The sequence below is a fragment of the Chlorocebus sabaeus genome, chromosome 20 (genome assembly GCF_047675955.1).
Source record: "Chlorocebus sabaeus isolate Y175 chromosome 20, mChlSab1.0.hap1, whole genome shotgun sequence".
Classification (NCBI taxonomy): domain Eukaryota; kingdom Metazoa; phylum Chordata; class Mammalia; order Primates; family Cercopithecidae; genus Chlorocebus; species Chlorocebus sabaeus.
The window spans coordinates 96,408,331-96,433,309 of NC_132923.1; the positions used below are offsets into that span (position 1 = coordinate 96,408,331).

At 47.2% G+C, this 24,979-nt stretch overlaps 1 protein-coding gene and 1 long non-coding RNA gene across 3 annotated transcripts in view; both read left to right on the forward strand.

Moving 5' to 3' along the window:
- The first annotated feature begins 10 nt into the window (after window positions 1-10).
- LOC140709258 (uncharacterized) lies at window positions 11-19,625 on the forward strand. The gene is made up of 5 exons (XR_012089693.1): window positions 11-225; window positions 5,191-5,333; window positions 14,759-14,900; window positions 18,649-18,825; window positions 19,137-19,625. It is a non-coding gene; the product is annotated as an uncharacterized lncRNA (long non-coding RNA).
- Window positions 19,626-22,517: 2,892 nt separating this feature from the next.
- The window catches only part of RIMS3 (regulating synaptic membrane exocytosis 3), a 46,967-nt gene continuing 44,505 nt past the window's right edge, over window positions 22,518-24,979 (forward strand). Inside the window, exon 1 of one of the 2 annotated variants that reach the window (XM_007979250.3) lies at window positions 22,518-22,837. The gene's annotated coding sequence lies outside the window, so the exon portion shown is untranslated. The remainder of the gene's footprint in view (window positions 22,838-24,979) is intronic. The other variant, XM_007979249.3, reaches the window with a different exon arrangement.

The following is a 24,979-nucleotide window of genomic DNA, read 5'->3' on the forward strand; positions in this document are numbered from 1 at the left end:
CTGTGCTGCTTGAGGTCTCGCGAGAATTGGGAAGGGGCGACGACAGAGTGAAGCGGAATGAGAGCTGGGAGTTTTAACACCGCCCTCTTTCGGAAGCTCGAAATCTCAGAGTTTTGACCCCGCCCCCTTTCGGGGATCTGGAGGCGCTGCCAGGTGACCTCCACCACGCTTCCCACCCTTGTGGATCTGTCTTTGGTGCGAGCTTGAATGTTAAAAGATAAGTAGGTGTGTGCGCGTGCCCTTGAACTTTAGGAACTGAGGAGGGGTGTGTGTGCGTATTCGTGTTTTTAATTTGGGGAGAAAACGGGGGGATGAAGGTCCACATGGCATGCCAAATTTTTTTTTTTTTTTTTTTTTGAGATGGTGTCTTGCTCTGTCGCCCAGGCTGGAGTGCAGTGGCGTGATCTCGGCTCACTGCAAGGTCCGCCTCCCGAGTTCACGCCATTCTCCTGCCTCAGCCTCCCGAGTAGCTGAGACTACAGGCGCCCGCCACCATGCCCGGCTAATTTTTATTATTATTATTATTTTTTTTTTTAGTAGAGACGGGGTTTCACTGTGTTAGCCAGGATGGTCTCGATCTCTTTACCTCGTGATCCGCCGGCCTCGGCCTTCCAAAGCGCTGGGATTACAGGCTTGGGCCATTGCGCCCGGCGGCATGCCAAATTTAGCATGCCGTTCAAGTAGACAGCTACTGGCACCTTAAATTTATAAAAGAGCATTTAACACCAAACTGTAAAGTGATATTCTCCAGAATAAAGAACAGTACTTACCAAGAATAGTTAGCTTGTAACTTTACGTCGACATAGTTGTTCTCATTTGAATGCAGATTTTAAAACTTCACGCAGTTGGAAACCACAGCTACTATGAGCATGGACTTTTAAATACTTATCTCTCTTCATTTCCATGACCACTTGGTCCAAAGGCATCAGGATTATATCCATTTTACAAATGATAAAACTGAAACTCAAAAAGGTTTAAGTAATTGATCTAAGGCCCCACAGTTAATAAGTGTCGAAACCCAATATGAACAACTTCAAAACCTGTAGATATAGTCATCAAATGTGTCTTGAATGGAATTACCTACAATGAGAGTTAGTGCATTAGGTAACAAGCCCTGAGAGGAATGACTGCCTCTGCTGATGGTAACCTTGAATTTTACAAATGACATTGGAGCCTTTCTGAGACTAATGTTGCACATGGGTCCTCAACAAAATCACACTGTTACTCAGTTTCTTTGGGTTTATAACCCTGGTGATAAAGTAATTGAGAATAGTGGAATAAACCCTTGACTTGAATTCAGGAAAATTGTTCTCAAATCTAATTTCAGTAAATCTCACATCAGGCACTCAATATTTGATGAATGAATGAACAAAATGTAACTATGAGACAGTTGTCTTCAGGGAGTCCCAATTCCTTCATCTATAAAAAGATCTAATTCCTCACTCTTGGTAATGTTGGGGAGAGTGAATGAAATAATGTGAGAGTGCTTCCTAAATTGCAGAAGTGTTGTAAAGTTACTGATAAGAGCTGTGAGCGTCTCGCTGCACTCTAGCCTGGGCGACAGTGCAAGGCCCTGTCTCAGAAAAAAAAAAGTTACTTATAATGACATTTTCAGACATGAGAAATGGCATAAAATTAAAAACAGGGAGACTCCAAATAAGAAAATAGTGTGTTGAGATTGTAGAGACAGATGTAGCTAATGGAAAAAGGTGAGGTAAGTCTCTACAGATATTTATTGAGTAATTATTGCACATACTATGCTTGCCAAAGAAATGTAAAAATGTACATTTAGTTACAATGAAGCAGCGCAAGTTATTATTTGTGATTATTGTTATAATTAAGTATTGACCACACTTAGGGAGTGCAGTCCATTTCCCTCCAAGCGCCTGGAAATTGGGTTGCCCTCAGAAATAAAAATCTACATAGAGGAAATTAGCTAAGATTGATATTAAATGTATTTAACAACAAGTAGTGCTCAAGCATAGAGGAAGCAGAATTAGAAATGCAGCTAGGTCCTGGAGGTACCCCTGTGTGCTAGGTGTTAACCCTTCAGTTGCTGGTTTGTGACTAGTAGGTCCCAGGGGATCCCAGGGAAAGGGAGTGGTCCGGAGGTTTGGGACAGCAGCTATTTACCAGATAGTACTAGAGTATTTCAGTATTTTAATAGTCAATGTTATAACTGATAACAGTCAACTGGTACATATAAGCCTAATATTAGTCCTTGCTATAGTCTGTATTATCAATAGCCTCTGCCCTTCCCTTTCTAAAGCCCTTGCTATCTGGCCTGTCCCTAGGAGATGAGGGTGAAAGACTTCTCACCCTGATGTCGTCAAGCTTGGCCTTGTTTTGACCAATGAAATATTGGTAGAAATGGCATGAACCGTCCAGGCACGGTGGGAGGCCAAGGTGGGTGGATTACTAGGTCAGGAGTTCAAGACCAGCCTGGCCAAGATGATGAAACCCCGTCGCTACTAAAAATGAAAAAATTAGCCGGGTATAGTGGCTTGTGCCTGCAATCCCAGCTACTTGGGAGGCTGAGGCGGGAGAATCACTTGAACCCGGGTGTCGGATATTGCAGTGAGCAAAGATCGCGCCACTGCACTCCAGCCTGGGCGACACAGCAAGACTTTGTCTCAAAAAAAGAAAGAAATGACATGAACCACTTCTGAGCAGAAATTATGAGCTATCTTATGATTTTGCCATATTATCTTTCCTCTGACACAAGAGCAGCATGTCCTAAATAGAATTACCTCTTCAGCTTTGGTCCCAGAGTGAAGATGTGTGGAGCCACAGCTGACACACATAACCTGTAATGTTGTGTGCACAATAAATAAACCTTTTTTGTAAGCCACTGAGATTGTTTTTGTTGTTGTTGCAACATAACATGCCAGCTAAGCAGACTAATACAGCCATGAAATTAGCTATCAATGGGGGTAAGCCAAGACTTTTTTTTTTTTTGAGATGGAGTCTCGCTCTGTCGCGGAGGCTGGAGTGCAGTGGCCGGATCTCAGCTCACTGCAAGCTCTGCCTCCCGGGTTTACGCCATTCTCCCGCCTCAGCCTCCCGAGTAGCTGGGACTACAGGCGCCCGCCACCACACCCGGCTAGTTTTTTGTATTTTTTAGTAGAGACAGGGTTTCACTGTGTTCGCCAGGATGGTCTCTATCTCCTGACCTCGTGATCCACCTGTCTCGGCCTCCCAAAGTGCTGGGATTACAGGCTTGAGCCACCGCGCCCAAGCCAAGACCTTTTTTACAAACATGACAAAAAAAAAAACAAACTCTGATCAAGGGCGTATGGGAGGAATCTGAAGACGCCAGATATGATTGTAATTTAATAAATGGAACCTAGTCAATCCTGTCAGCCATTCTGTACCCTGTTTGGAGAAAGTCTGTGAACAAAAGGACTTGCTCAGCCATGGCAGTCCAAAACAAGGCAGTCACAAAGGCTAGCACTACCATTGCCCCTCTAAGCCTCATCTCAGTTAAACCACACTGAACATTAGGATTTCCTTGTCCATGTCATCTCTGTAGTGGATGGGAATATCTCAGACTGCCTCAGCTAAGAAATGAGTCTTAAGATCATGCTTTCCTCGAATGGTGTGAACCCGGGAGGCGGAGGTTGCAGTGAGCCGAGATTGTGCCACTGCACTGCAGCCTGGGCGACAGAGCAAGACTCCGTCTCAAAAAAAAAAAAAAAAAAAAAAAGATCATGCTTTCCTCTATGTTCACCCAGCAAGTGTCTTGGCGATAGGAACAGAATTAAGTGATCTGCCACCTAGAGGATTCTAGTTCTTTTGATAATTGTATTTTTCATTGTAACTAATCAGATTCCTCTTTATATAAAAGTTTCTGTGAGCTTAGCAAATATAAGACACCCCCCACCTCCAGGAAATGGTTCAACTTTGTGCTTACTATTAAAATTAGGTTTCTGAGTTTGCAAGGTTAAACGTCAGTTCTTCTATCATGGTAATTTCCATAAGGTTATAGCACTGTGTAACGGGACCTGTCTAGACAGCCAGCTGGACTTCTTAAGCCACACCTTTCTATCTCATTGTGTGCCTTTGGCCTAAAAGGAAAGCAGCGCTGGCCAGGCGTAGTGGCTCACACCTGTAATCCCAGCACTTTGGGAGGCCAAGATGGGCAGATCACGAGGTCAGGAGTTCGAGACCAGCCTGATCAACATGATAAAACCCCGTCTCTACTAAAAATACAAAAATTAGCTGGGCGTGGTGGCACGTGCCTATAATCCCAGCTACTCAGGAGGCTGAGGCAGGAGAATCACTTGAACCCGGGAGGCAGAGGTTGCAATGAGCCGAGATCATGCCATTGCACTCCGGCCTAGGTGACAGAGCGAGACTCTGTCTCAAAAAAAAAAAAAAAAAAAAAAAAAAAAGCACTAAAAGATATAGTTCATGTGCTGCTGGAGTTCAAAAAGGGAATGCTTACTTCCACTTAGTGTGAAATAGTGGGAGCAGTTCGGGAAAGATTTGCAAGGATGTGACATTTCAACTGGGTCTTGAAAAATGAGTAGAATTAGGGAAGACGTGTAGGCAGCCACTAAAGCAAATAGAAGCAGCGAGGGATCAGTTGAGGAAGCACAGAGTAAGAGGGAACGCAAGAAGAATCATATGGAAAGATACATTATTATGGTCAAATTAAGGCTCTTGGGCTTTATTTTTTGCAATGGGAAGTGAGTGGTAGAAGTTTTTTGTTTTGCTTTTAAACAAGTTTAACCATCTAATTTATTTATTTATTTAGGAGACAGAGTTTTGCTCTTGTTGCTCAGGCTGGAGTGCAATGGTGCAATCTCAGTTCACTGCAACCTCCACCTCTCAAGTTCAAGCGATTCTCCTGTCTCAGCCTCCCAAGTCGCTGGGATTACAGACACATGTCACCAGGCTTGGCTAATTTTTGTATTTTTACTAGAGACGGGGTTTTATCATATTGGTCAAGCTGGTCTGGAACTCCTGACCTCAGGTGATCCACCTGCCTTGGCCTCCCAAAGTGCTGGGATTACATATGTGAGCTACTGCCTCGCCCCTGGCCTAAGTTTAACCATCTTGAAGTATACATTTCAGTGACATTAAGCCTGTCCATGTTGTTGTGCATCCATAAGCAGAATTTGTCATTACCCCATACTGAAACTCTGTATACATTAAACACTAACACACTATCCTCTTTTCCCCCAGCCTCTGGTAATCACCATTCTAGTTTCACCTTTTGGCCACTATGAATGATGCTTCTGTGGACATTAGTATACAAATATCTGCTGGAGTCCCTGCTTTTGATTGTTTGGGGTATATACCCAGAAGTGAAGTTGCTGGATTATATGGTAATTCTATGTTTGTTTTTTTGTTTGCTTTTGTGTTTTTTGAGGAGCCACCATACTGTTTTCTGTAGCATCATACCATTTTACATTCCCAATGGTAGAAGGTTTTACAAAAGATAGTGACATGATCAAAACTATGCTTAAAAGCAATCTGGAAAAGAGAGTAAGATGGAACAGAGTGGCAGAATGACCGTGTGGAGACTTTCACAATAGTTTAGGCAAGATACAATGAGGGTGAGGGCCTGAACACATCAGCCGCAGTGAGAATGAGGGAAGAGGATACAAATGCTGAGGTGATACTGCCAAGGAAAGATTGTAAGGACTTGACCATTGACTAGCTATTGAGGGTTGGGGAACAAAAAAATTAAGGTTGATTGGTTTGTTTGTTTGTTTGTTTGTTTGTTTGTTTGTTTGTTTTGAGACGGAGTCTCACTCTGTCGCCCAGGTTGGAGTGGAGTGGCGCAATCTCAGCTCGCTGCAAACTCCGCCTCCTGGGTTCACGCCATTCTTCTGCAGCAGCCTCCCTAGTAGCTAGGACTACAGGTGCCCACGACCACGCTCGGCTAATTTCTTTGTATTTTTTTAGTAGAGACGGGTTGGGTTTCACCGTGTTAGCCAGGAAGGTCTCAATCTCCTGACCTTGTGATCCACCTGCCTCAGCCTCCCAAAATGCTGGGATTACAGGCATGAGCCACCATGCCCGGCCAAATTAAGGTGTTTAATATGACTCCCATGTGTCACACCTGGGAGGATGGTAGTCTTCAGATGAAGAGTCAGGGTATGGAGAAGTCATGAGTTCGGGTTTGGATATATAGAGTTTGAATTACAAGTGGCACATTGTAAGCTGTGGGATGGACATTTGTTGTCTTGCCTGCTGAATACCCCTTGCCCTTTCCACTGGTAATGGCACTCTACTTTTTTTTCTTTTGAGACAGAATTTCACTCTTGTCACCCAGGCTGGAGTGTAGTGGGGTGATCTCGGCTCACTGCAACTTCTGCCTCCCAGGTTCAAGCTATTCTCCTGCCTTAGCCTCCCGAGTAGCTGGGATTACAGGTGCCCACCACCACACCCAGCTAATTTTTTGTATTTTTAGTAGAGACGGAGTTTCACCGTGTTGGCCAGGCTGGTCTCAAACTCCTGACCTCGGGTGATCTGCCCTCCTGAGTCAGCTTCCCAAAGTGCTGAGATTACAGGGATGAGCCACTGTGCCCAGCATACTTTAAAAAACAACAACAAAAAAGATTGTAGAATTTATCCTTCTTCATCTCTATATTGGCTAGGTTGGGAGGGTGTGTGGCCATGAGAATGTGCTTCTCAGATCTCTGACTGGAGAAATTGTAATTTAGCAACAGTCCAGCTGCTGAGTTCTGAAATCCATCCTGAGCTTTGAAATCCATTGTCCTTTGCTCCAAGGTCTTATTTCCCATACCCTGCTTCTAGCCAATAACTGAGCCCAGTGGGGATTTTAGGACAGGACTGTTCCTGGGATAAGTGATACTCTTCTGATGGATGACTTTGACCCAAGGACTCCTAAGTGGCTTTGCCAAACTTTCCTTAGAACTTTACTGCAGTCTGAGACACTTCCACCTTGAACACCTTCCCTCTGTCCTTTACTCAGGGTTAGGCCTGCATCACTGTGCGATGGCTCTCTCAGTCATACCCTTCCATTTCCTCTCACAGGTGTTTTTCATAATAAATTTCTTGCATTTTATTCTGTCTTGGCATTTGATTTCCTGAGAATCTGAACATGTTAATGAGGGGAAAGAGAACAGGATGCATCCTACCATAGCACATCTTCTGTACCCCATTAGCCACAGGAGTAGGAACATGACCCAGTCTGACCAATCAACAATCTCCCCACATCTTGGCCCAGTGCCTCCTCATAGTCTCTCAGGATAATTTGGCTCCCAGACAATTAGCCACTTGGTCCACCTCAACAACAGACATAGCTGACCAAATCTAAGCAAGGTCTCACAGTTCTGTTGCTTGAGGCCAACTAGTTACAAACATGGAGTCTATGGCTTCTCCTGCAACTTCCACACCCTAATGAAGCACCACCTCACAGAGCGTGGGATTTGACTTCCTGAGCAGCTGCTGAAGGGGCTAATGAAGCAACCTACTACAGAGGATTTAGCTAACCACAGAGCAAACTGATCAATGGGAGACAGGAAGGAGCTGGCTATAACAATCCACTCTTCCCTTCCTTCCTCTAATGGACTGTTTCAAGATAAAATTTCTCCATACAGCCTGTCTAGAGCGACATTCTGCCTGTCAAGAGACTAGCTACAGCTCATTGTGAAGAGCCAGCAAACATTTCCTTCCCTTGCTTCTCATCTTTTCCCACTTTGTCTTATCCCTAATTCTCACTACTCCAGCGCTGTGCCCCTCACATAAAACTTCAGCACTTAATCCCTCCTTCAGGCTTTGTTTTCTTGGAAACCTTGCTGAAACAGATCACAGTTTTTGAAGAGATGGGCACATCACCCAAACTAAGCTAAGCAAAGCCCTCCTAAAGATTTGAAATATAGGAAAGACAGGATTTTTCTTCTGGAGATCTTGAGTTATGAGGAACTGAGGGTAGCCATTATTCTTGCTTCATGGAAAGAACCTGTCTGAGAATGAAGGCATCACAGAGGAAGGCAGAATTCGGAGTGAGACAGAGCCCTGACATCCTTTGAACACCTAGATACAACTTTCCCCAATATGTGTAACCATTTGTCATTGCTTTGTCATTCTGAAGACCAGTTTTCCCAATCCATGTCATATAAAACATGGTAACCAATGAGTCCCAAGTTGCCTCCATTCAAAAAATCATCCAGGTGACTAGATTCTTAGGCTCAATTCCAAATTTCTGGGAGGAAGAGCTCTTGTTAGAGCTAACTTTGGCCAAATGTCCACCACTGAATCAAGTAATATTATGGAAAAGGGGACAGGGTCATGCATAAAAATGGTTGTGTCCACTGTAACTCTATGAATGAAGGTATGTTGGAGGGTGGGGGATAGAGTAACAGTTCTCAGAAAAGTAGGAGTAAAGGATTAGACAGACTAAACAATGTCCACTTCCTGAGAATAAATAAAGGGAAAGAGGGTAAAGAGGTCAGAGGACAGAGCCTTTATCCAAACCAACACTATCCAACAGAGCTTTCTGCGTGGTAGAAATGCTTTATATCTGTGCTGTTCAATATAGTAGCCACTAGCCACATGTGGCTGTCAAGCATTTGAAAGATGGTTAGTGCCACCAAGAAATTGAATTTTTAATTTCATTTTATTTAAATTTAAATAGCTACATGTAGTATCTTAGTTAATTTTCTGCTGCTATAATAAAATACCAAGACTGGGTAATTTATAAAGAAAGGAAATTTATTTGGCTCATGGTTCTGGAGGCTGGAAAGCCCAAGAGCATGGCACCAGCATTTGCTCGACATCTGGTGAGGGCCTTCTTGCCACACCATAACATGGCAGAAGATATCATATGGTTAGTAAGTGTGCATGTGAGACAGAGAGAGGGAGTAGGGGCCAAACGTATCCTTTTATCAGGGGTCTTCTCCCTCCATAACTAACCCATTCCCGTGCGTTAATCCATTTATGATGGCAGAGCCCTCGTGACCTCATCACCTCTTAAGTGTTCCACCTCTCAACGTTGTTAAAATAGCAATTAAATTTCAACATGAGTTTTGGAGGGACATTCAAACTATAGCATGTAGCTAATGACTACATATTAGATACCATAGGTCTGAACTATTGGTCTACTTTGGGAAGCAGCATGGAATATTGTCTGTAGCATGTGCTTTCAAGTTAGTCTGAACTGAGTTTGAGTCCCCATTCCATTTACTTAACCACTCTGAGCTAGAGAGGAGAAAGATGCAAAGCAAGTTGTGTGTAATACCACAAAGAGAGAAAGAGACCAAAGATCTGCAAAAGTTCGGCCAGGCACAGTGGCTCATGCCTGTAATCCCAGCACTTTGGGAAGCCAAAGCAGGCAGATCACGAGGTCAGGAGTTCAAGACCAGCCTGGCCAACGTGGTGAAACCCGATCTCTACTAAAAATACAAAAATTAGCCGGGTGTGGTGGTGGGCGCTTGTAGTCCCAGCTACTCGGGAGACTGAGGCAGGAGAATCACTTGAACCTGGGAGGCAGAGGTTGCAGTGAACCGAGATTGCACCACTATACTCCAGCCTGGTTGACAAAGCAAGATTCTGTCTCAAAAAAAAAAAAAAAAAAAGATCTGCAAAAGATCAAAGAATCAGTTGGATTTGGCAATTAGGGGACTATGAGTTATAAGACAGAGAAATGTTAAAAGTGTGATTGTTTAAAATCCAGACCAGCTATCCATCTACCTTTTGTACATGGGCTAAATTCCTTTCCTCTGGAGGGGGACCCCAGGCAGGGAGAGAATGGGAATGCAAAAGTTACCTTGTCTCTTAATCCTGTTGGTCACATGGGGAGCGAGAACTCAAAGGTATGTCCTGAAGATAGAGTTCCAAGGTCAAGCCAAAAAAATCAGAAGCAGAACCATGGTCAGTCATGGGGTGCAAAGCCAAAGGTGGGGTTGCCTAGTCCAAGGAAGCCACAACCTCAGCTCACCGCAACCTCCACCTGCCGGGTTCAAGCGGTTTTCCTGCCTCAGCCTCCCTAGTAGCTGGGATTACAGGCGTGCGCCACCACACCCAGCTCATTTTTGTATCTTTAGTAGAGACGGGGTTTCACCATGTTGGCCAGGCCAGTCTTGAACTCCTGACCGCAAGTGATCCACTTGCCTTGGCCTCCCAAAGTGCTGGGATTATAGGCATGAGCCACCGCACCTGGCCCTGCTTCCTTTTTTTAAGAAATACTGAAAGAGGGATAGACTGATGATTCTCAACCGTTTCTGTCTTCGGACAAGTGGTCTGTAAGAAAAACAAGAAAACAGTGTTTTCCAACAGAATTTATTCTTGCCACTACCCACGGAACAGTAATGAAAGCCTTATATCCAACCTAGCTTACTTCTGTGACCGCCTGGTGCTTCACAAGCCACTGTGGGACAGTTAAGTCTCTGTAGGGGGTACAGGTTAAGATTAAGAATGATCCCTGCAGGCACCATAGGGCCATACATGTCAGAAACACGACTTTTCTTCAAGGTCCCTTGCCTTGGCTAGCAGTGTACAAAATAGGGTTAGGCAGGTCTTGAGAAAACGACTGTAAACATTAAGTGTGATCCTCAATTGTAAGCCTTATAGATCCTACTCAGCCATCAACCTGCTCTGTGACCTTGGGCAAGTCACTTAATCAAGTTCAACTCAATATTTCCACCTTATATGAGGCCGGCACGGTGGCTCACACCTGTAATCCCAGCACTCTGGGGGGCCGAGGTGGGCAGATCACCTGAGGTCACGAGTTCGAGACCAGCCTGGCCAACATGGTGAAACCCCATTTCTACTAAAAATAATTTTTTAAAAAATTACCTGGGCATGGTGGTGCACACCTGTGATCCTAGCTACTTGGGTGGTTGAGGCAGGAGAATCGCTTGAACCTGGGAGACGGAGGTTATAGTGAGCCGAGATTGCGCCACTGCACTCCAGCCTGGGTGACAGAGAGAGACTCCATCTCAAAAAAAAGAAAAAAAAAAATTCCTCCTGTTTTTAAAAAAGACATAGGAATAATTTTTTTACATTATTTTAAAATAAATTGTCTTAAGGGGGTAGAGGGAGTGGGAGAAATGATAGGTATTATCCTCTGCCTCTCCTTCTTGTCCATCCTGCCTGAGTTTTTGTATGAAATAAGATGGTAAGTGTTAAAATGCTCTGAAAAGTGCAAAACACCATACAAAAGCAAGGGAGTATTATTATCAACATAGTTGTTAGCTTAGGAGGATGAAGGCAGGGCACAGACTCAGAGCCAAATAGCTGGAAGGCAGGAAATCTTAATACCATAGAAGGAAACTTTTTTTGTTCAAATTCTTCCTGGAGTGGCACTTTTTTTTAGAGCAGACTTGGCACTGAAATCCTCTGAAATGCTGAAGTGGGTCCAGAAAAGTATTAAGGGGGCAGGTAAGGCATTCAGCAGCCAAAAGACACTGGAGAAACACCAGCCCTGGTTCCTCAGTTTCTTTGTGATCCAACAAAAGATACAATCGAAGGAGGAGTCAAATTGTATCAGCGGGTCTCAGATTCAAAGCCAGGTGGGTGTTGGATCCTCTAACAGGCTCTTTAACCAGCCACCAGACTATTTTGGGAGCCAGGATGTCAGGGGCACTCTGTAACTAATACTGAATTCAGGTGCCAACAACCTAAAAACCATTCTCTCTACACAGTGTTCAGAAAGAACACTCACCTGGAGAGGACTTTAGAGATAATCTAGTCAGACTGAGGCTCAGAGAGGGACAGGGACTTGCCAAGATAACACAGTAGAGTCAGGCTCATTGGGCTGCAGAAGCCTACCCAATTTAGCTCAAGTACAAAGGAGTTTCTTGTAAGGACTGTAACTGAAAAGCAGGAAGAAGCATAGAGGTCTAGGACTCACTGGTCTATTCATTCTCTATCTCCTCGCCACTCCTCATCGCTGGATAGGATTGCTCCTTCCCCCTCTACCTACAGTCAGGCTTGTGCCTTCTCTTGGTCTCTGCTCCTACTTATCTGGGCCTGCACATGGCTTTCCTGGCCAAGATCTACTTGTCTATGACTTTTTTTTTTTTTTAAGGCAGGGTCTTGCTGTGTCACCCAGGCTGGATGGAGTTGCTCACTGCAACCTCCGCATCCCGGGCTCAAACTATCTTCCTACCTCAGCCTCCCAAGTAGCTGGGACTACAGGCATGTGTCACTATGCCTGGCTAACTTTTTTTTTTTTGAGATGGAGTTTCACTCTTCTTTCCCAGGCTGGAGTGCGATGGCGCAATCTCAGCTCACCGCAACCTCCACCTCCCAGGTTCAAGTGATTCTCCTGCCTCCAGCCTCCCGAGTAGCTGAGATAACAGGCGTGTACCACCATGACCGGCTAATTTTTTGTTGTTGTTGTTTTTTTTTGAGACAGAGTCTTGCTCTGTCACCCAGGCTGGAGTGCAGTGGCCCGATCTCAGCTCACTACAAGCTCCGCCTCCCGGTTTACGCCATTCTCCTGTCTCAGCCTCCCGAGTAGCTGGGACTACAGGCACCCGCTACCTCACTTGGCTAGTTTTTTGTATTTTTTAGTAGAGACAGGGTTTCACCGTGTTAGCCAGGATGGTCTCAATCTCCTGACCTCATGATCCGCCTGTTTTGGCCTCCCAAAGTGCTGGGATTACAGGCATGAGCCACCGCACCTGGCCTTATTTTTTGTATTTTTGGTAGACAGGGTTTCACCATGTTGGCCAGACTGGTCTTGAACTCCTGACCTTAGGTGACTCTCCTGTCTCAAACTCCCAAAGTGCTGGGATTACAGGCATGAGCCACCGCGCCCGGCCTAATTTTTGTATTTTTTGTAGAGACAGGGCTTTGCCATGTTGCCCAGGCTGGTCGTGAATTCCTGGACTCAAGCGATCCACTTGCGTCAGCCTCCCAAAAGATTGGAATTACAGGCATGAGCCACCACACCTGGCTGTCTCTGACTTCTCTAATTCAACTCCCTCTGCCACCTGACAATTTCTTTCCTTTTTTTTGTTTTGTTTTGTTTCCTGAGACAGTGTCTCACTCTATCACCCAAGCTGTAGTGCAGTGGCATGGTACGATCTTGGCTCACTGCAACCTCTGCCTCCCAGGCTCAAATGATCCACCCACCTCAGCCTCCAAAGTAGCTGAGAATACAGGCATGCACCACCATGCTTGGCTAATTAAAATTCTTTTTTTCCTTTTGTAGAGACGAAGTCTCACTGTGTCGCCCAGGCTGGTCTTGAGCTCCTGGGCTTAACTGATCCTCCCACCTTGACCTCTCAAAGTGTTGGGGTTTCATGTGTGAGGCACCATGCCTGGCCAACAATGTCTTTCTGTTCCTTGGTTCAATAAAGCCTCGAATCGGCCCATCTTAGATTGTTGTGCTAGGCTGTCTTAGTTCATTTTGTGCTGCTATAACAGAATATCTGAAACTAGGTAATTTATAAAGTATAGAGATATATTTCTTACAACTCTAAATCCTGGTAAGTCTAAGGTTGAGGGGTCCACATCTGGCAAGGGCCTTCTTGCTGCGTATTCCATGGCAGCAGGTGAAGGGCAAGAGAGCAAGACAGCATGAGAGGGACAGAGAGAAGGGGAGAGAGAAAGAGAAGAAGAAATGGGGTTGAATGCATCATTTTATCAGGAACCCACTCCCTCAATATCGTCATTCATTTATTCGTGATGGCAGAGCCCCCATGACCTAATCACCTTCTGAAGGTCCCTCCTCTCAACACTGTTGCACTGGGGATTAACTTTCCAGCACGAGTTGGGGAACACATTCACACGATAGTATACACCATTGGTCCGAGGACAGACAGCAGCGAATACATTAAGTGGTGATCCTTGACTCCGGTGCTGGCCCTATCTGCTGAAGTCTAGAGGCTGGAGGGGTCAAGTGGTTTAAAGCATGGCCCCAGCAGGGTTTGTGGTCTGGACAGCTTAAAGTGAACGTGAGTGAGGCAGAAACTGTACCATCACTAGGACCATGTGATTGGAGCTCAGGATTCCAGATTTGCTGCCCAGAACATTTCCCATGAAATTGTCATTTCTTTATTCAGCAGACATGTCGTAATGCTTGTTAAATGTCATTTATGAATATCTTCTTCCTCTTCCTTTTCTTCCTTCTTGCCCCCAGAAACTTATGATATAATGAAGATAAAGGCAGGAAATTAATTAGAAAACTTGAGCACTTTAGAAGAAGTATAAACAATAACCACTTACTGTAAGTGGTAGCTATTGTTATTGTTTATGCGTCTTCTAAAGTGCTCATGTATTCTAATTATCTTCCTGTCTTTGTCTTTATTGTATCGTGTATCTGATTGGTACATGTACCAGTCACTGCTGATCACTTTACGTATATTTTCTCACTTAATCTTTACAACTCCCCTGTGATGCCAGCACCACATTTCACACATGTGGAAGGAAACAGGCGCAGAGAGTGATTCACAGATAATAAACAGCACAGCAGGGCTCTGATGCTAAAGCCTGTTCTGTTAACCACTGTGCAGTCTTCACCATGCTGTTAGAGCACAGGGGACCATCTTGGCCTAGGGAGAAGGACAGGGACGACTGGAGAAAGCAGTAGACTTCCAGGAGGAGGTGACATCTGAGCTCATCATGGGCAAGCTTTCCTCAGTCAAGTGTTGGCAAGGCTCACTGTAAACAGGAAGCCACATGTGGGAATAGCAAGATGCCAGCAGAGTACAGGGAAAAGCTAGAGTGGGGGTATGAGTGGGAAGAGGGCCAGGAGCACACTGCATGACCCATGAGTGAGTGCCTCCCTACTTCTGTATCCTCAGTCCCTTTTCTCTGACCCTATTCCTAGCCCTGGCGGAGAATGTGAAGATAAGGCCAGAGGGAACATCGAGAAGAAGGATCTCAGAGAAGATGGAAAATTCAACAGAACCTTGGAAATGCAACTGCTATTCCAGGACCTTTGTTCCTGGAATGGACTCTGAGAGTGCATGGTAAAGTCTAAAGTGAAAAATTCAAGAGGAGGGAGTTTTCTTTTACCTGACTTTTGGGTCTTATCTTAGTTATTACTTCCTTTAGGAAACATTCCATGGTCTACCAAGCCTGAGACCCTGAGATGCTGCCTTTTTTTTTTTTTTTTTTTTTTTTGAGATGGAGCTTTGCTGTGTCACCAGGCTGGAGTGCAGTGGTGCAATCTTGGCTCACTGCAACCTCCGCCTCCCAGTTTCAAGCAATTTTCCTGCCTCAGCCTCCCGAGTAGCTGGAATTACAGGCACCTGCCACCACACTCGGCTAATTTTTGTTTTTTTAGTAGAGACAGGTTTTCACCATGTTGGTCAGGTTGGTCATGAACTCCTGACCTCAAGCAATCCACCTGCCTTGGCCTCCCAAAGTGCCGGGATTACAGGCATAATCACTGCCTGTAATCCACCATGCTCGGTCTTTTTTTTTTTTTTTTTTTTTTTTTTTTTCCAGAAATGGGGTCTTACCCTGTCACCTAGGCTGGAGTGCAGTGACACAATCAGTTTACTGTAGCCTTGAACTCCTGGACTCAAGCAATCCTCTGCCTCGGCCTCCTGAGCAGCTGAAATTACAGATGTGAGCCACCACACTGGTTTGGCGGCTAGGTCTTGTTTATCCTTCCACCCCCAGTAGAGCATGTGGCTCAGAGTAGCTGCTCAGTAAAAGACAGATGAATGAATAACAAATAGCCTGCAAGGAGCTTCTGCCAAGTCTTTCAGACTACATCGATTTTCTGTCTTGTCTCTGGAGTCCTACTGACCTCAACACTTGGAATCCTATGCATGTTTGAACCAGAAGAAATCTTAAAAATCACCTAGCTATCTCCTACCATCTCACAGATGGCGTGATTGAGGTGATCACTTATTTGCCAACTGTATTAGTCTGTTCTTGCATTGCTATAAGGACATACCTGAGACTGGATAATTTATAAAGAAAAGGGAGGCTGGGCACGGTGGCTCATGCCTGTAAATCTCAGCACTTTGGGAGGCTGAGGTGGGCAGACCACTTGAGATCAGGAGTTCGAGACCAGCCTGGGCAACATGGTAAAACCCTCTCTCTACCAAAAATACAAAAATTAGCTGCACATGGTGGTACATGCCTGTAGTCCCAGCTACTTGGAAAGCTGAGGCAGGAGAATCCCTTTAACCCGGGAGGTGGAGGTTGCAGTGAGCCGAGATCACACCACTACACTCCAGCCTAAGCCTAGGTGACAGAGTAAGACTCCATATCAAAAAAAAAAAAAAAAAAAAAGGAAAGGAAAGGTGTTTAATTGGCTAATTGGCTCATAGTTCCACAGGCTGTACAGGAAGCATGATACTGGCATGTGCTTGCCTTCTGGGGAAGCCTCAGGAAGCTTCCAATCATGGGTGAAGGCAAAGGGGGAGCCAGAACGTCTTACATGGCAGGAGCAGGAGCAAGACAGAGTGGTTGGGTGCTGCCACACACTTTTTTTTTTTTCTTTTTTTTTTGAGATGGAGTCTTGCTCTGTCACCCAGGTTAGAGTGCAGTGGCGCGATCTCAGCTCACTGCAAGCTCTGCCTCCCGGGTTCATGCCATTCTCCTGCCTCAGCCTCCTGACTAGCTGGGATTACAGACGCCCACCACCATTCCCGGCTAAGTTTTTGTATTGTTAGTAGAGATGGCGTTTCACTGTGTTAGCCAGAATGGTCTCGAACTCCAACCTTGTGATCCGCCCACCTAGACCTCCCAAAGTGCTGAGATTACAGGTGTGAGCCACCACGCCCGGCTGGTGCCACGCACTTTTAAACAACTGGATCTCATGAGAACTCACTCACTATAACAAGAAGAGCACCAAGGGGATGGTGCTAACCCATTCGTGAGAAACAACCCCTAGTATAATCATCTCCCACCAGGCCCCACCTCCAACACTGGGGATTACAAATTTGACATGAGATTTAGGTGGGAACACAGATCCAAACCATATCACCAGCAATCTTAGTTTTTTATCTCCAGCCACAGTTTCTCCTCTGAACTCCACAATGAATCAGCTGCCTACACAGCGCTCATCTGGGATGTCCCACAGTATGTGCATCTAAACACATTCAGAATCAGCATCTCCCCTGAGGCCTAGGCATCCTTCAGCCTTCCCTGTCTTGGTGAAGAACATCACCACCCAACCAGTTGTAGCGACCACCTACCTCCTACAGCCTCCCACTACCAATAAAACAGCAAGCCCAGCAGTGTCTACTACCTAAAGCACAAAATCTCTCCAATTTCCCTCCGCCTCCCTAGCCCAAATCCCCATAGCTCTCAATGGACCCCTGCAAAAGTCTCATTAGTTTCCCCGAATCTGCTCGCTCTTTGTACTAATCCATGCTCCTCATTGCAGCTGGAGTGACATTTTAAAAATGCTACTTTCTCCTTTTAACTCCTTTGCTGAAAGATTTCCAATATCTCTCCACTTAAAAAAAATATATTAAGTTATTGGCCAGGCACAGTGGCTCACTCCTATAATCCCAGCACTTTGAGAGGCTCAGGCGGGCAGATCAGGATTCAAGACTAGCCTGACCAATATGGTGAAACCCCATCTCCACAAAAAATACAAAAATTAGCCAGGCATGGTGGCACATGCCTGTAATCCCAGCTACCCAGCAGGCTGAGGCAGAAGAATTGCTTGAACCTGGGAGGCAGAGGTTGCAGTGAGCTGAGATCACGCCACTGCCTCCTGGGCAACAGAGTGAGACTCCATCTCAAAAAAAAAAAAAAAAAAAAAAAAAAAAAATATATATATATATATATATAAACTAACACTTATGGAAAACTTATGTTCTAAGGGCTGTTCTAAGAACTTTACACATATTAACTAATTTAATCCTCACAACTCTAAATATTCCCATTATACAGACAAGGAAACAGAAACTCAGAGAAGCAACTTCAGGGCCTTTGTGTAAGCTCTTACCCATCCTTGGCTTGTTGACCTGGCTGACTGCTATTCAGACTTCAGATGGGATGCCTTGGGGAGCATTCAAAGATCTCCCTCTCTAGGTCAGGCCCTCGCATAGCATCTAGCACAGTTTTTATTATGTAATTATGTAGGGGGTCATTTGGTTTACGTCTGTCACCCCCATAGGCTTTAAATTCCATGTTTTGCTCATAATTATATCTTGAATATTCAACATATAATAAATACTTAATATTTGTTGAATGAATCAATAAAAAGCATTTTCAGTAGGAGAGGGGATGTGGTCAGATTTCCTTTAGAAGGATTTCTCTTGTGTAAAAGTTTGAAGGTGGGGAGACCAAGTCACCAACAGCAGCTGAATTCAGGAGTGACAGGAAGGCAGGCTGGACTAGAGGAGAGGCAAGAGGGATGGAGAGAAGTGGGTGAACTCAGGAAGTATTTAGGAAGCATAGTGGATGGCACTGATAATTAAGTGGATAGAAGTGAGGAAGAGGAAGGAATCAGGAGGGACTCCAAGTTTCTGAGAGCACTTTGAACTGGAGTGAGGAAGCATCTGCAAAAGAGGCAGGTTGGGTTGGCAGAGCAGGCTGTCCCTAGACCCAAGCAACTGAAACATGGAAAAGCTCTCAAAAAAATCTTTGCACCCAAACTCCTTAGCTTGGTCTTGGTGTACTTTATTCTGCCCCATCTGTGGTCTACCCCCAAACTCAGCACATAGATCACTGCTCCTCCCCTAAACCCCACCTGTCGTCCAGTCCACCTTAGTAAGTGCCACCCCACTACTCTCTCTCCACAAGATGCAGCTTTGAGGATGTCTCTGGGATTCCTCCCCGCTGCCCCAGCCCTTCACGGGGTGAATGAGTCCTCTGTAGCTATCAGGATTCGCTGTATCAGGAGTGTTCCTCTGCTGTCACCTCTGATGACCATTTTCCTCAATTCAGAATCCCCAGCACCTGCAAAAGGCCTGGATCAAGGTAAACCTCAAAAACGTTTGTTTTACTGAATTTTCTCAAAGACTTGGCTTTACTACATTAAGAGCTGAGGCAAGGAATGTGGCAGTAAATCCTGGTGCCACCACTTAGAGATTAGATAAGTCACTTTTTTCAAGCCTCAGTTTCCGTCCATCAAATGGAGATAATACAGTGGACCTACCTCGAAGAGTTGTTTTGAGGGGAAAATGAAATATGCTAGGTTAAGTGTTTAACACAATGCCTGGAACATGGTTAGTTCCCTCAAAAAATTAGCTGTTACTTATTTATTTTTAAATTCTCGCCTTGATACTCAGAAGGGGCATGAGCAGGAACAGAGGATTGCAGTTCTTAGGATGGCCACGCGAGGGAAGTGGTGAGCAGCCTCCAGGAGGACTTCGGATCTGCTGTGCCAAGGCACCTGCTGAGGACCCAGATGGCCCGCCTGGGGTTTCCGGGGCTTCCCGGCCCCTGAACATGTGGGCGCAGGCCAGAGCGCTGCAGGAGAAGCCTCTGCCAGGTGCTCGGTCTCGACTCTCACAGCCCCAGCCATCCCTCCTGCTTGTCCCCGTCTTGGCTTGGAGGGGCTGGAGGGCAGGAGGGGACAGAGTGGGGGGCAACCAGGATATATCCCCTCCGTTTTGTCATTTGTCTTTCAAACTGGTTTATGGCTATTTCTTCTGTATAGAAGTCTTGTAGTCAAACATTTCCATGTTTTCTCTTATGGCTTCTAGGTTTCATCATGCTTAGAAAGTCTTTTCCATCTCCAAGATAATTAAAATATTCACTTGTCTCTTTCTGATACATTATAGTGTTAAATATGTGCTCCACCTGGAATTTATTTCAGTGTACAAAAAGGGCACAGCTTTTTGTAATTTCCCCAAAAGACTTGCTGGTTATTCCACCCATTTGATCTCTCCCCTCCAACCCCCTACCAACATCCCCCACCACCGCCCCCCCGCCATTTGTCTGAAGTGCTGTCTTTTATTCATTCATTCATTTAGAGACAAGGTCTTGCTCTGTTGCCCAGGCTGGAGTGTAGTGGCGTGATCACAGCTCACTGCAGCCTTGACGTCCCAGGCTCAGATAATCCTCCCACTTCAGCCTCCCTGGTACTTGGGACTACAGGTGTATGCAACCATGCCCAGATAATTTTTTTTTTTTTTTTTTTGATACAGAGTCTAACTCTGTCACCAGACTGGAGTGCAGTGGCGTGATCTCAGCTCACTGCAACCTCCACCTCCTGGGTTCAAGCAATTCTCCTGCCTCAGTCTCCCAAGTAGCTGGGACCACAGGTGCACGCCACCACGCCCCGCTAATTTTTGTATTTTTAGTAGAGACAGGATTTCACCATGTTGGCTAGGATGGTCTCAATCTCTTGACCTCATGATCCACCTGCCTCAGCCTCCCAAAATGCTAGGATTACAGGCGTGAGCCATCACCCCCGGCCACAATTTTTGTATTTTTTATAGAGACAAAGTTTTGCCATGTTGCCCAGGCTAGTCTCAAGCAATCCGCCCGCCTCGACCTCCCAAAGTGTTGAGATTACTGGCATGAGCCACTGTGCTGGGCCTAAAGTGCTATCTTTGTTATACATTGAATTCCCTTGCGGGGCTAGATCCATTTCCATACTCCATTTTGTTCCACAGATTGGTCTAGTCCTGCTTCAATACCGTACTGCTTCAAACACATTGACTTTAGAGTATGTTTTAGTATTGGGTAAGACAAATCCCTTTTCATTACTTTTCTTCCTGGACTTTTTATTCCTGTATGTTTATTCTTCTATATACACTTCAAGAATCAACCCCCTCTCCACCCACCTCCCATCCAATCCTTCTGGTAACCAATATAGAACTTTGAAGATACTGAAATTATATGCAAAATGTACATTGCACATTTCCAGAGAGATAGTGCAAAGTTTTCATCAGATGTGCAAAGGGAGCCCCTGGTTTACCTGTCTCTGTGAAAGGGGCCAGGGAGGAGCACACAGGAAGCCTGATTCCTCTCTGTGCTCCCACTCCTCACCTCCACCCTCGTTCCAGGTCCTACCCTGGCCTCCATCCCGCCTCCCCTAATCTAGTCCCCCTTGCTGCTCCAGAGCAACCGTTCCACCACCCAGGCCCTAGTTCCAGGCCTAGGCTTAAGGTAGAATAGCTGATAACAAAGCTTTAATTAATATGTAAATATAATCAGGAGCCGCAGCTCCACCTCTGACCAGCTATGGAACCCACTTTGAGGCTTTTCACATTGTAGGGCCTCAGTTTATGCTTCTCACAGACCAGGTGAGAAGGGAAGGCATAGGATGACTATGCCTCCTAGCAATCACCAGGAGGATCCTTTAATCCCAGTAATTTTCCTTTTTCTCCCCATCCCCATTTACTTTTTTTTTTTTTTTTTTTGAGACAGAGTTCCCCCGTCACTCAGGCTGAGTACAGTGGTGTGACCTTGGCTCACTGCAACCCTCTGCCTCCGGGGTTCAAGTGATTCTTGTACCTCAGCCTCCCGAGTAGCTGGGACTATAGGCGTGGGCCACCACACCTGGCTAATTTTTGTGTTTTTAGTAGAGATGGGGTTTCACCATATTGGCCAGGCTGATCTTGAACTCCTGGCCTCAAGTGATCTGCCCACCTTGGCCTCCCAAAACACTGGTACAGGCGTGAGCCACCGCACCCAGCACCCATTTACATTTTAATTCATGCCCTCAGCAGGGAGACTACTGGTTTTACATGCCTCCAGCAAATATTAATTATTCTGTCCTCTCTGTCAATGAGTGGAATTCAAAGTACTGGAGCCCAAGAGTAGAACTGACCAGTGCTAAGCAAGGTTAAATAGACAAGTTGGGGCAGGCATGACCCTAGGAAAGACATACAGTATCCTCCTGGGCTTCAGAACCCAGGACTCCAGGAGTCCATTTGGAAGTTTATATAGGCAGATGCCAGGCCCTAGAACACAGTTTCTTAACCTCAGAAACCTGCTGACATTTTGGGCCTGACAATTCTCTGGCGCGGGGGCTGTCCTGTGCATTGAAGGCGTGTAGCAGCATCCCTGGTCTCTTCTCATGAGACGTCAGTAGCAACCTCCTCGTTGGGAAAATCAAAAATGTCTCCAGACATGGTCGAATGTTCCCTGGGGGGCAAAATCGCCCCAAGTTTAAAACCATTGCTCTAGAAGTAGAGAGCGCAGGGGAAGCAGGTTAACTTGGGCTTCAGGGCCGGCCACTCTACTTCCTTCTGTCTGAAAGGGACATTATAAAGTCTTTCTCTTCATACCAGGCACTTGGGGAAGTCTTTTCTCCTCTCTGAGCTTCAGTTTTTCCATCTGTAAAATGGACTTGACGTTTGTAAGTCGTTTCTTCTTCTCTTACCATCTGACATTCCTGGAACTGGTTCAGGGTAGGGCAGGGGGCGCCGCGGTGCCTGTGAGGTCCTGGGAGGTGCCCCAAAGAAAAGGAAGGATAAGAAAGAACAGATAGGGGTGGTGGTGGAGAGGGGAGACCGGGCAGGAGGCAGGAGCGTCCTAGGGACACGGAGAGGCCTGAGGCTTCCCCAGACCCCGCTTCTTGGAGGCCTCATTAATGTAGATCTCCCTCAACCCGGCAAGACAAACTCCCCGGATTCCCCTAGGCCCCGCCCACCACCGAGGCCCGGCCCCCATTGGCCCCGCCCATCAACGCGACCCCGCCCCCAGCAGGCCCCGCCTCCCCTTCGCCTCCCGCCAGCCCGAGCTTGGGCTTTGCACCCGGCGGCGACTGAAAACGGTGGCTGCTGCGGAGCCGGCAGCGCAGGCGGGCGGAGCGGAGCTGCCCCCGTGGTGGCGGGCGATGCCCCCGTGAGCCTCCCTCGCCGCCCCTCCCCGCCCCGCGTGCCTACCCACTCGGAGTCCGCGCCCGCCTGGGGCCGGGCCGCGCCTACTGCCGGGTCCGCGGGGCGGGGTCCCGGGGCAGCACCTGCCCCGCCTTGCGGAGCCGCCTCGGCCTGCGGAGCCCCCCTCCCTATCTGGACCCCGGCCCCACCTCCAGGTAAGTCAGCAGGCCTTGCTCGTCTGGGAGTGGACGTGGGGAGGGGGCTGCAGAGGTCTGGAGGACCACGGGGGGAGGGGGGTTCTGGCCATGAAGCGCAACGTAGGGATGTGAGTGTGCCGGGGCGGGGGTGGGGGGATGAACACAGGGTGTGAGAGGGCTCTGGGGAGGGGGCTAAGGGATGAGAGAGGAACGTGGGGTGTTTGGGGAAGCCTGGAAAATGGGGAAGGGGGGCCAGAGTCTTGAGTTCTTTGCTGATGCTCAGAGCTCCTGGGGCCCTGGTCTTCAACAGCATTGCCTGGCATGGCATTTTTGGAAAGTGCTTAAAATCCCTCCTGGAAAGGGAGCTGGAAGGCAGCCTGCCTTTCTCTCTTCTGCCTGTGCCCTGGTTGAGAAGCAGCCACTTTTTCCTCCCAACGTGACACCGTTGTGGTGCCCAGAGGACCCCCTCTGCCCCATAAGAGAAAAGGAGTGCTGCTTACTCCGGCCCTGGGGTGGGAAGAGGGGTCTTTGGGAAGCTGGGAAAGCAGTTGGTCAGCAGCATGGTGCAGAGCCCAGGGTTCAGGGAGGCTTGGCAAAACCCTTGATGGCCAACTTGGGCATGCTCTCATTCATAGGGAGGAGCTCTTCCCTGACTGGCCACCTGGGTATTTGGACCCCATGTCCGCATTACCTCTGGACAACTCAGCCCTGAGGAGTGGGTTTCTTCAGTGTCCTGGTCCCGAAGGCTCAGGAAGGATCCTGGAATGGGGTGGGCAGTGGCATACCAAGGCTGGAGAACAGGGGGCATTGGCTGGCACTGCCACCTAGGGCCTGTTTGAATGTGGCCCTTCAGGGCTTGGACGCCTGGGTGAATATCAGTGTCCAACCCTAGCCCCAGGGGTGTTATCAGGATGTAGGGAAAAGGCTGCTGCCCCTTTGGTCCTGTCCTCTATCCATGATGATTTCTTAAGTCTGGGTTCCTTGGGTTTGGGGCCTGAAGTCATGGGAGGAGGATTGGTCCTGGTCAACAAGGGGTTAATCAGCCATCTCCCCGCCGCGCCCCCCCTCAATAGTTGCTGCTAGTCACCAATTAGTCTGTAATCAGGCAGCTGCCAACTGTCCCTGGGGGCATGTGGGTAACCTAATGGGGCATTCTTGGTTGGGGGACAGGGTAGGTGGGTTGGCAGGGGTGTGCTGGGGAGGTGGCCCATGCAACCTGTGCTTAAACCAAGCACTATGCCCTTTGGTGTTTGTTTAGGGCCCACAGACCCCTTCCCTGCCTTCTGTTCCCGATTGCCTTGCTTAGGGACTTCCAGCCCTGGGGTTCTACACTTAGCCGACCCTTTGCAGGGTGTGAAGCCCAGAGTTGGTTAAACTTGGCTTCAAACCCAAGCTCTGCCACTTTCTGGCTGTGTGATATTGAGGAAATCACTTCCCCTCTCTGAGACTCTCAGTAAAACAAACCCAGCTGCTATGTGGGTAGCAGGAAGGAATGAGTGAAATGGTGGATTTGAGCTGCGCAGCACAGTGCCTGGCACTCAGGAGGGCTCAGCAGTTAACTGCTGAACTCATTAACAACCCCTGTGCCAAGTACTTGCTGGGGTGGGCGTGCAGGAGCCAGGTGCTGAGGACCTAGCAGGGACCACAGTCCCTTCTCCCAGGGCGTGTGGTCTGTGTTACTGTCTTAACTATTCTCTCTCCCTCCCTCCTTGCTCAACGACGCTTCTGGTCTCTGGACTTTAATTGGATTTTACTGTGCAGAACCCAGGCCCAAAGCTGCTACTCTCTGGGCTTCCCAACTTCCTGCCCAGGTGCTGAGCTCTGTGGGGTCTGTCAGGGGTCTGGGTGATGTCTGCAGCTGTAGTAGCAGCTGGCCCTTTAAGGAGGGAAGAAAACAATTATCTGGCCTGGGCATTGCATCAGCTGGAGCCTGGAGGGTCCCTGGGGAGGGGGGCGGGGGAGCAGGCTGGTGGTTGATTTCATTAGTGCCATGTGAGAACTCTCACCTGACTCTGCCCCACTCCCCAGCCACAAACTTCTCCCCCAGGCAACAGCTGCCTCAGTGCCTCCTCCCGCTCCAGGGGCACGACCTTGGAGAGCTCTCTGTGTGTACCCCCCAGTCAATGTCATGGGCCCCAGCAGAGGAGGGAAGTGTCTCTC